Below are 12201 nucleotides of genomic sequence, written 5' to 3'. Positions count from 1 at the left end.
CAACCCAGAGCAATCCGTTTTCTTTGCAGACACCCTGGCAGTGGCTGCATTAAGAACGCACGGCCTCGAACGCGGAACATGTGTTTGGTGAGAATAACAAAGCACCTGAGCAGGAAAGTCAGGCCCGTTCAGTCCCCCTCCCTCTCTCAGCAGCCTCAAAATTGCCTTCTGGTTTATGACTTTGAAGGTGAGAGCATGATCAAACAGGCGGGCTGGGAGGTGAGGGGGTTTTATCTGTCCCCAGAAAGCACACGTCAAAAATAAAAAGGATGGGTGGGAAAATGACCGACAGCAATGGAAGCAGCAGGATTCGGGAACATCAGCAAAGCTGGGACCAGGTCCAAGCTGGTGCCCGCTCTGGCCAGGCCCTGTTTTTGATTTCAAACCCTAAAATCAGTCGCTGCTAACCCCCTGGGCAGTCCCTCAGAGCAGCTTTCTCGGATTATATGCAACACGCTGACCCACTCGAAGCATCCCCTGTGATGGCTGCAGCGACCCAGAGGGCTCCCCACGCTCTGCCCGGGCGCAGCCAGACCTGGGTGACGGCTCCACCACCCTGGGAGATGTGGGGGCGAAGCCAGCCTGCCTATACCCCCCGCTCCTGCCCGCGCCCCGGGCGCTGACCCCGCGTGAAGCCCTTCTGCTGGGGAGCAGCAGAGGCCACGCTCCGGTTCGGCTGCCTGCGCGGCGCGGGAGGCTGCCACCCTGGGAAGGGTTACGGTAACCGCAGTCGTAGGCTCGTTACCCGCAGTCGTAGGCTCGTTACCCGCAGTCGTAGGCTCGTTTCCCCTGCGCAGCAGAGAGGGACAGTTTGCTGTGAACGCGCTGATCGATATCTCCCAGCTGCCAGTTTAATCAGGATTAAGTGAGCAGCTATTAATTTTGCTCTTTTCCAACAGCATTCAGCCACCGTGTGAAAACATTTCCTCTGTCACAAACAAATTAACCTTGATATCATCTACCCAGACGTTTTAGAGGGACTTAAAAAAAGAAAACCCCAAACTGAAACACTAATAAGAAGGGCCAAGGCCAATAATCTGGCTTTAATTAGAAGCTTTCCAGCGAGCGGCTCACAGGAGAAGGATGAAGCAGCGGCAGGGGTGTTTGCTCAGAGCCAAGGCGTGCTCGGAGCCGGGTGTCGAGACGAAGCCCGCATGGACACCTGCAAAGCCAGGTCTGAAGTCTTCAGGCGTGCAAACACGGCGCTGTGCGGGGAGCTGGGACCAGCAGCCAGGTCCCCACAGCCCCTTCCCAGCCTGAAGGGGCTCCGAGGCCAACACCTGAGCAGCACCCGAGGGTAGAGACCTCCTCGGTCTGCAGGGAGGTGGCCAGACAGAATCACAGAATGGTTGGGGTTGGAAGGGACCTCTGTGGGTCACCCAGTCCAAAGCCCTGCTGAAGCAGGGTCACCCAGAGCAGGCTGCACAGGACTGCGTCCAGGTGGGTCTGGAATATCTCCAGAGAAGGAGACTCCACAGCCTCCCTGGGCAGCCTGTGCCAGGGCTCCGTCACCCTCAGAGGGAAGAAGTTCTTCCTCATGTTCAGGTGGAACTTCCTCTGCTTCAGTTTGTGCCCGTTGCCCCAGACGCCGTGGTCTCACCGTGGCAGGAGAGGTTTGACCCCTCAGGCACGCCGTTTTACTGCTAACGAGGCCAACCCTGCAGCCCGCGAGCGTCCACCTCTCCCAGCAAATTGCAGGAAATGTTTTCCCATGCCGCCTGGCGCAGCTTGCGGCTCGCGCACAGGCACTGAATGTATTTATATTCGTGCGACGTATTTCAGTCCTGCGATGCATCCACCTCTGGCTACGCATGCAAACACACCGAAGCCATTCAGTCTGGACTAGGTCGGAGCTCTGTGGGATTGAACTCCCCGGGCTAGAGATGACAGATGCTTGCAGACCCACGAACAAACGACCACAGCCCAACAGCTCTGAAGAGCCAGTTTCTGCTGTTTTGTCCTCTTTGCCCTACAATTCTCAGGACTCATGGACGAAGCGGACACGCCGTAGGGAAAAGGGAAGCAGGACACACGGAAGCCCAGCTCCGAGCTTTGTAAAAGCCCTTTCCTTCGGCTGTTCCACCCATCTCAAAGGCACCAGAATTTCTCTCAAGAAAGGATGACAGATGGGGCTGGACTTTCATTCCAAGCTTCCTCTGAAATCACACTTGGCAGAGCAGCCCCGGCCTGCTGAAAGAGCATGGGAACGTGCGTGGCAAGAGCTGCTCTCAGGTTGGAGCTCTCTTGGCTTTTCTAGGCCATCTGGGCTCCAATGCAGCTCCCAGAACAAGGCCCCACAACTCCCAGATGAAAAGTCAGCTCCTAACCCAAGGGCTGATGGCAGCGAAGCGGAGCGGAGTGGCTGAAGAATCACAGAATCACAGAATAGTAGGGGTTGGAAGGACCTCTGTGGGTCATCTAGTCCAACCCTCCTGCTGAAGCAGGGTCACCCAGAGCAGGCTGCACAGGACCTTGTCCAGGTGGGTCTGGAATATCTCCAGAGAAGGAGACTCCACAACCTCCCTGGGCAGCCTGTTCCAGTGCTCCGTCACCCTCATAGGGAAGAAGTTCTTCCTCATGTTCAGACAGAACTTCCTGTGCCTCAGTTTGTGCCCATTGCCCCTTGTCCTGTCACTGGGCACCACTGAAAAGAGCTTGGCCCCATCCTCCTGACACCCACCCTTCAGATATTTATAAGCATTTATTAGGTCCCCTCGCAGCCTTCTCTTCTTCAGGCTGAACAAGCCCAGCTCCCTCAGCCTCTCCTCGTAGGGGAGATGTTCCAGTCCCCTCATCATCCTCGTAGCCCTCTGCTGGACTCTCTCCAGTAGCTCTTCATCTTTCTTGAACTGGTTAACAGCAGTGGGGAAAGACCTTTGCCACCGCAAAGGAAGACTTGCTCAATCCTGTCCTGCTGCCCAGACCCCTCAACTCCACTGCCTCATCTGGATGGAAAATTTCTGCTACTATTTCCCATCTGCTGGAAAGGGAGCGAGAGACCCGGTGCAGGCAGAGCTCAGGCGCCTGATGGGTGTCCCAGCACCGGGTTACACAACCCTTCCTCCAGCCAGCAGAACAAGGCCGTGTTCGAAATGCTGGTGCCCTCTACCCATCCCTGAACCTCTAGTCCCATCCGGATTACGTTTCCCGCCATCACGCCCAAGTGAAAACCACCATATCCACCAAATGACCCCGGTGCAAACACCAAATGCTGCAAATCCTTCATCCTTTATATAGCTCCAAAGCTTCATGAGATGCATGGACATCTCTCTCTCTCCTTTCTCCATGTGGACCAGAGAGGTCCTTGGAGAGGGGAAAAATTTTGACCACGACTCGGCAACTGGTGTGAATTCTGTCCCCTTGGTTACGCTGTGTAAGCCACAAAGTCACGGCCATAGGGTGGGGAAGCATGTCACACTCGAGGACAAGTCTTTTCAGAGCAAACCTCAAAAGTCCATCATTGCAGAGCTCCGCTTCCTTCCACTCCAGTCCACGCAAACCACCTCTGAATTGCAAAGCGCCATCCAGCTCCGATGAACAGATGTGTGGCACGGGGCCTCCACCCTCCCCACTTCTGTCAGGAACTCTGTTGATACAAATTAAACTCAAGAGCTGTTGTTCAAATTGGGCCAAACCAAGCCGTATTTAGGCCAGCAGAGCGGTGATTCGAGGGACGATGCCATGTAGCAGAGCAGGTTCAGACAGCACCGAAGGCCAAGCCAACTCTACTGCGGAGGGCTAAAAGCTCTTGGTGCCAGGTAGGATCGTGGATAAAATTACGCTCTCCCAAGACTGGATATAAACCAGGTGACAGCTGTTACCCCGCACCGCCTCTGGGAATGGTAAAATAAGACTTCGCACTCTTCCTTTAAAGATCTTTGAGAGTTTTACAAACATCAGGGCCGTAAATCTCTCGGCACTCCCAGGGTGCAACACAAACCGGCTGGGATTTCCCCGGAGGCAGGTTTAACAGTCCCATCGACGCTTCCATTTGTTTTACAGAAAGGGAAACTGAGGCCCCGAAGGATTCGAGCCAACGTTTCCTAATTCGAATGCCTGATGTTAGGCAACTCATCCGCACGAAGAAATCATTTACAAATTTTATATTTTTTTTAATAGATTGAAGTATTATAAGGTTGATCCCCTTCCAGACAGCTTGGTAGGCTGCATTATGCTTCAGCACTTGGATTTTTCCCACCAAAACCACCATCTGTACGCTGCAGAAATTTGACCATATACCCACACGTGCTTACACGCACAGAGCCTCAAAAACAGCAACAGCAAATAAGCATTTTCCACAAAAAAAAAAATTCCCTTTGAATATTAAAGCTGTTATATAAAATATCTATACTACTGCGTAATTAAAAAAGTGTCTGCAACTTTAATGCATTTTGCCCTTGATCATGTGGAAACAAGAAAGAACAAAATCATTAGGAGCTAAATTATACCAGTAGCCTATTATCATAGTGTAATCTTATTAAAGAAAATTCACACTGGTATAGCCTCTTATCTTCTCCACTTACAGCAGAGCCATGTGGTGTATTTCTGAGTGCACAGAGATAATAAAATTATAGTGAATTATGCAGCCCACATATGGAAAAAGGAGCATAATTCTGCCCCTTCGAGGAGGGATGTAGATTTTTCTCAGCACAACCCAGTTACCAAGTATAAAGGGACTGTTCGTTACTGTCTGCAGCCAATTTTGGAGAAGATCTAGGGGCTGCCAGCGCAAAAAGGCACAGCTTGCTGCCACGGCTCGGCCAACAGCCAGTGCCGCTCGCCGGCTCCAAGGGCTTCCGTCGCACGGCACAGTGCGGGTGCCCGCACCTGCCCATCCGGGGCACTACGCCAGGACGCTGGACCAAAGCGGGGCACGGAAATCCCACCCGGGTCGGGGTAACGACGAGGGCAAAGGGTGCCCCGACAGCCCAGGCCAAAGCAAGGTGTCAGCAGATGTGGGGGAAGCAGACCTGGTCCTACAGCTCCACTTTCCACCAAACAAACGCTGTGCACGTCTGGCCAGAGCTGACCACACCGCCATGGCCTGGGCCAGCCCACCACGATGCTCGTCCAGCTCAGCCAGCTCTTTGGAGACAGGATGAGCCACCCCATGAAGCCCTCTGGGTTCTGCTGCCTTCGGGCCAGCTGCTGCCTCTCCTAACCAACCTTCACAAATGGAGGTTAGCTGGTCACGGGTTAGGGACACACAACATAGAGCTGGCAACGTGACTTAAACATCAGCAGCACGAGGGAGAAAGGCCTCGCTTCCCTCATCACCTGCTGTGAAGGACAAGCGCACAACTAAAGGTTTTCTGTAAATGTTAATTACAGTGGACTTACTTAGCTAATGACCAATTGATCTTTTGATTGTATTAAGTCTGTACGTGTAATGAACTTAACCGAAGTACAGATTACAATCTTGCTCTAAAACAATAACGTGTAACACGTATTAGTCATCAGAAAAAGTTTTAATGGCTGTTTGGGGTCAAACTGTTGAAAATATTAATGTGTTGTCCAAAGCCTGCTGCACTTAATTAGCTGCTTCATCCAAGTGGAATTCATGTTCCTTTAAATGATGCACCCAGACAAGGTTTTCTTGTGCACTCAGAAATGGCTGGAATATAGATCTCGCCCGTTACTTCCACGCCACTTCTCCTCTGCCCTTCAGTTATAAATCCTGACTTCCTCAGCCCCCTCCAGCCCAGCAGCTCCAGGACGAGATGAGGAAAGCTTGTATTCCTGATCCTCCCGGAGCAAACCCATTTTGCATGGCGGTAAGAGCTCTACCATTTGCTACCCTGCTCCGGGCACACAGCGTAGAGCGGGCAGGTCATCACTGCCTTGCAACAGATTGATAGAGACCAAAGAAAACGTATCGCTACCTGCAGCCACGGGGGAAAAGGTGCTCAGCATTTGTACAACAGCAGTGGCCAAGCAAAGCTCTGCTCAGAAAAGTAAAGTGGAGCTCCAGAGGCCACAGGGTTGAAAAGCCCAGAGTCGTGGAGGTCAGGACGGGGAGGGGAAGGGCTTGCACCTCTCGCCTGCGCCGTGCTACAGCTCCGGCTCTCGCCTTTGCAGCCCTAGGAGGAACTGACCTACTTAAATCCAACCTTTTAACGCCAAATGAGGAGCAGATTGGGAACAGGACATTTTTCCTGGAAAGCGCTGGACTTAATATCTTCCACTCCTTTGGCAGCACCTGTTTCTGCTCTTCGTTAAGTCAAAACACACAGCCTTCTCCTTTTTTCTGCACCCTGCCTGAGGCAGGAGAACGCCGTTTGCTGTAGGTGATGTCTCCACCCAGTTCCTACCGGAAGCAACACATTTGCAGAGTCAAAAAGTCACCACTCCCAAGGCCTCCCCAACCACCAAAAAACGATTTTAAAATAACTGGGATCCCTTTTCTCCCAGCTGTGACCTTTGCCTGTCTTCAGCAACCCTTCCTGCAAGAGCTTTGTTTCTAAACCACTCGGAGATGCTTAGAAGGGCACGGGGGAAATGCAAACGCACCCCTGAAGGGGAGCAAGGTCCCAAAACCACCGGGCAGACTTGGACAGGTAAAGCACCGACGGGCTGGTGCATCACTTGTTTAAATTTGGTGCCAGGGCCTGCGTTTTGAGAAACAGCCCGGCTGGCGTCATGGCTGCGGGTGCCCACGGCGTGGCCAGGCCCAACACCCTGCTGGACACCCAGCCGCCCGCTCCAGCAGAAGCGGTGGAAGGAAGCCCCTCTCCAACTGGGCTTCCCCCAGACAGACAGATGGAAGTGCAGAGCGAGCTGGAAAATCCGCGTCTCCCTTCTGGTCTCCAGGGCAGGAGGAATGGTGGAGAGGTTCTGCAAGAGCAGTGGTTGCTCAGAGATGGGGCTGGGGAGGAAAACGTGTGAGCTCAGGAAGAGCTTGTGGTTATGAGTCAGGGCATCAAAGCAGCGTGCGAGGTGACACTTAGACCAGCCTGAACTGAAGGCTTCCTGCCATCACAGAACCTCTTTCGGGTCACACTTGAAGCAAAGTGTGCTCGGCCCAGCCACGCAGCAACACCTCGCCTCCAAAGCTTGACGGAGATGCGCAACTTGTTGCAACAAGTCTGACGGTGCAAACCCTTCTGGTCTTGGTGCCGAGGCTCTTACAGCAACACACCCCCCACCACATCCACACGTCTTCCCTCAGACTACAATACAGCAGCTTATTAGTATTTTTATCACTGCTCTGGTCACCTCTTTCATCCCAAATCACTGCCTGAAAGGGGGTTCTGGGATCAGCAAAGCCCTTCTTGACTCCCTCTGCCACCATCCCACCACCCTGCCATGGCAGTGCCACAACATCTGTGAGCTTTTCAGTTCCAGGATAATTTCATTTTAGACAGCCTTAACTGGCCACGCTAACCCAGTCAGTAACTGGTGTTTACCCAGTAAATTGAGTCCTCGGTTGTGCACACCTGGGTTAGATTAATTAACAGATGGAGGAGAGCTTACACTGGAATTTGGAAGTTGGTTTAAAAATCCTGCTTGCCTGATGTACAAATCCATGGTGTGAGTTTCAGAGGAAGGCAGAGAGGGTCTGAGCCCAGTGAGGGCTGACTGCAGCCATCTCTTCGGAGAAGAGAGATACCCAACCGACTGAGCAGAGAGGAGACAGCGCCGAGGGCAATACTCCAGGGAGTAAACCTAATTACATGCCTATTAGGTTGCCAAGAGCTGGAGGGACAGAAGATGCTGTAAGGCGAACACATCAGGCCAAGATAACATCACCCACGCTGGCAGCCCCAGAAAGGAGCGAGCCTGCAGCCAGGAGCAGCCATGTCCAAACAATTAAACACCCTGCAAATTCATCGAGAAATAAAGATGAGATTAAGGAGAAGATGATTCGATCTATTTCAAGGGCAAAGATAGGACTTCAGGACAGCAACGGCTAGAAACAGAAGTGCCCAGCACCTGTTAGGAAGAACAGACATAAAATCCAGCCGCTCCATCAGGCTGTAACACCCCTTCCAGAGGTCCCCTGTGCATCAGCGCTTTGACTTTGGAACGCGATCGCCAGGAGAAAACCAACTCACCAAAGACTTCAGACTTTCAGAGAAAGCTGCCAGGAGTTTCTACCCAGGCGCCAAACTCAGGGAAACCCCGGCAAGGCAGCCCCAAAGCCAGGGGCTGTGTTGGGGGGCTGTACTGGGCCACGCGTGTACCGGGGCACAGGCAAACAGAATCACACAGAATCACAGAATGGTCGGGGTTGGCAGGGACCTCTGTGGTCACCCAGTCCAACCCTCCTGCCAAAGCAGGGTCACCTACAGTAGGCTGTGGAGGACCTTGTCCAGGTGGGTCTTGAATATCTCCAGAGAAGGAGACTCCACAACCTCCCTGGGCAGCCTGGGCTTCCTCTGCTTCAGTTTGTGCCCATTGCCCCTTGTCCTGTCGCTGGGCACCACTGAAAAGAGCTTGGCCCCATCCTCCTGACACCCACCCTGCAGATATTTGTAAGTATATATTAGGTCCCCTCTGAGCCTTCTCTTCTCCAGGCTGAACAAGCCCAGCTCCCTCAGCCTCTCCTCGTAGGAGAGATGCTCCAGTCCCCTCACCATCCTCGTAGCCCTCCTCTGGACTCTCTCCAGTAGCTCCTCATCTTTCTTGAACTGGGGAGCCCAGAACTGGACACAGTGCTCCAGATGAGGCCTCACTAGGGCAGTGTAGAGGGGAAGGAGAACCTCCCTCGTCCTGCTGGCCACTCTCCTCCTAATGCACCGCCCACGGGCAACAAGCAAGGCCACGCTGGCTTAATGACAGCGCTGCCTTCAACATCGCCCTTTGCTGGGCTCATTGGCTTCTGGGACGTGATAGGAGAAGTCTCAAACGCATGTGGGTCCGTACTTCTGCGCGTACAAATATCACCGAGTAACTGTGCTGAGAGCTGGGAAAGTCAGCAGACACACGACCGCAGGAGCACGCTGCAGCTAAACCACCTGGACAGAACCGATATGATTTATGGAGAAAATCAAGCTATACGTTCCTCCGAAAGCCACAGATTTTGCTCCGGAGGTTTCTGTGCAATAAATCCCATTAGCGACAGGATTTACACGTTGAGATGAGGAGAGGTAAAGCGGGGTTAAGGAAAAGATAACACAGATGCTACTTCACCAGCCCTAGCTAATTTTCATGTAATTCTGCTTTCAGACAAAGAGCCTTCCATCAGTTTTTGCCCGAGAACAGTAACGTGGGCTATTCACAGGGTGGTAAAACACGGCTCTGGTGGCTAGAGCCGCCCGCTTCTGAACACGCATCGCCGAGGAGCGCGGCAGGGAGCGGGGACGTGCGCCCAGCAGCTCTGCTGCCAGACCCCATCTCTTCCCGGAGACCTCTCTCGGCCCCAGCTTTGGGGCAGACAACAGGACAGAACGACTTCCAGCGAGGCCCTTCCTTGCTAATGGCATTTTGTACTGCCAATGGATTACGCTGAGAACCAAGCAGGAGCAGACAAATTTAATCTGTATTATGGCTATTTCAGAGAGTTATGGCGAACACCGAACTCGGCACAGATTCAGTAAGGGACAAGATTAAGGCTTTGTTAAAGCTGAATAAACACTTCAGAGCTTCGCTGAAAACAGAGGAGCTGAAAAATATCTTGAAGTCTTTAACAGAACTGCAGCAACCATGGATGGCTGTTTTCAGGGCCCCATAAACTAGATATTGAAAACAAAAAGGAAAACAAAAACAAACCAAAGAGAAGGAAATCCACTTTAGGTGAGATAAACAGAACCGGGGCACCCGTACACACCCCAAGAAAGCAACCAGAGACATCTCACAAGCTCACATGAGCTTCTCCTCTTTCCCAAGAGCGTCAAGTACGATCATCTGTGAAACAGGAACATGAGCTGATGTTTCTTTTACCAAAATGATGAAATTAAATGTGATTTTCGAAAAGTTTATATAAAGCCAAGCGAGCAGGATAATCCCAGCCCTTACAACCAACCTCTCACATTTTACAATGTATGCAAGAAGGGAGGTGTAACCCTCTTCTCTGGCACAGCTCTGTCCTCACGCGTCCTCGTGCTCTCGACGCCTGGCTCTGAGCCACCACCTGCCCCTCCCTGCGCTTCCCCGGCACAACCACCGAGGAAATTTTTGTGTGAATCTCTGCAAAACCTGAAATGCAACGGAGGTCGCTCGAATCAGGTTGTAAAGCAGCATCCTCTCACGGCCCAGCGCTCCAGCCAGGTAATGTGCTAAACAAGTAGGTGAATTTTCCAGACATCCCTGAAACCAACGGCCAAACCTACAAAACGCGAGAGGTGAGCCCTGTCAGCCCGTCGGCCAGCAGCCGAATCTTTTTGTGAGCCAAGTAACAAACCCCCCTGCTGCCCTCACACAGCCTCTGTGCAAAACCAAGCCCTTCTGGCCTTTCTGTTCATGTATATATGAACAATGTGGAAACAAGACAAGGGTAACTCAAAATGGAGCTGCTGCTGGATGGCTTCCCTGTGGCTTTTGCAGAGCACAGGCTCCTCTTAGCCTGTCCCATCAGACAGACCTCGCCCCGTGCCTGGACGAGGCTTCCCCCAGCAACGGACAGGCTCCCCCTCTCCCTGCCCCCAGCCAGCCCCCAGCTCTCTGAAAACCAGAATGCAGGATTTTGTTGCATGACTATAAATGGTGAATTGGATAGGCCAGGAAGGATTATTTATTTATTCGTCCGTTCCTCAGCGCGTGCAAAGCCAAGTTCTGCCTGTCTCCTGGGACTGCACGCGAGAGCTACGGGCTGCGGGCCGGTCACCGGGGCGAAGTCCCCAGGTATCGTCGAGTGGGTCACTTTATTGTGCAAATAAACCTTTCTGAAGCTGCAAATAAAGAGTATGTTTGGGACAGAGGGTTTACCGCTGCACAGCAGCATTCTGAAAGCATGCCCACCTGTCCCTTCTCAACAAAAACCACTAGCAGTGAGCCTCCGGGTGCCTGCCAAATCTTTGTGCACCATGTTACGAAGTGTCATCTGGAGAGGTCCTTCTTATCTCCCCTTTCAAGAACTCTTCTCAGTTTTTCAGCTCTTGTAACCAAGGGCAACACCTGACTGGTCCCAGGCACTCTGATCTGGTCTTGGAACGCATCAGGTTGGTTTCCTTTCTGCTTCATTCCTCTTCTTCTTCTTCTCCTAATTCCTGTTCCTCAAGCTCCACTCACCTCATTCCCAGGGAACAGGACAACCGGTAATGAAGCGACTGGCACTTTTCATCATTTTTCCCTGGGAAGAAACTCCTCCCTGACACGGCAGCACTGTGTGACGCTGGGCAGCACTGTGGTACCATCTCACCCGGAGAACACGGACCAGCTTCACCCTTGTGAAAGGGGTTCAGTCGCTGGTGTTGGCGGATTTGCGCCCACACACATCCTGTGCTAAGTTTGTGCCTTCAAAGTTGTGTGTAAAATTTGTAATGATCCTCTCCCTCACCCCGCTGCAGGGTGTTTTCAGAGGAGCATTGCTGGACTGCTCATCCTGGAGGATGCTGTTTGCTTACCACCCAAGATGGAGGCCGAGGGCACATCTGGAGGCTCCCAGGTGGTCCTGGCCCTGGTGGGCATCAGCCTGACAGCCCCTCGCAGCCTTGGAGGTCTCTCAAGGCACCAGCAACCACTGGAAGGTGCCACCAGTGACAAGAGCATTTCTAGCTGAGCACCCACAGGCCTGGCTGAGCCTCCTGTTTGCCACCTCGAAGCCCTCAGGAGGGCTTAATCCTGTTTTCAGATCTAACTGATTAAACAAATGCATTATCCCTAGGCAAACTTGCTTTTTTTCTGAGCTTCAGCAAAGCTCTGTGTCAACTCTCTTTTTTTTTTGCAGTGGCCTTACTCTGAGCATAGATCCTGGACAAAAAACTGCCTGAGCCAGATGAGCCCTCTGTCCTCCAGCATGCCTGCACGTAGGCTTGGCAACTCACCCCAGGAAACCGACCAAAAAATGACATTTTGTGCTTGCCCTGAACAGAATCACAGAATCACAGAATGTTCAGGGTTGGAAGGGACCTCTGTGGGTCACCCAGCCCAACCCCCCTGCCGAAGCAGGGTCACCCAGAGCAGGCTGCACAGGAACTTGTCCAGGCGGGGCTGGAATATCTCCAGAGAAGGAGATTCCACAGCCTCCCTGGGCAGCCTGGGCCAGGGCTCCGTCACCCTCAGAGGGAAGAAGTTCTTCCTCATGTTCAGACGGAACTTCCT

The 12201-nt window shown here is 52.7% G+C and overlaps 1 protein-coding gene across 2 annotated transcripts in view; it reads right to left on the bottom strand.

Moving 5' to 3' along the window:
* Positions 1–12201, bottom strand: part of LHPP (phospholysine phosphohistidine inorganic pyrophosphate phosphatase) — a 94843-nt gene that overhangs the window by 27863 nt on the left and 54779 nt on the right. The gene's annotated exons all lie outside the window — the stretch shown is intronic.

The sequence above is a fragment of the Opisthocomus hoazin genome, chromosome 6 (genome assembly GCF_030867145.1).
Source record: "Opisthocomus hoazin isolate bOpiHoa1 chromosome 6, bOpiHoa1.hap1, whole genome shotgun sequence".
NCBI classification, from domain to species: Eukaryota; Metazoa; Chordata; class Aves; order Opisthocomiformes; family Opisthocomidae; genus Opisthocomus; species Opisthocomus hoazin.
Note: the sequence above shows the minus strand (reverse complement) of the source record. Positions and strands in the feature narration are given on the sequence as shown.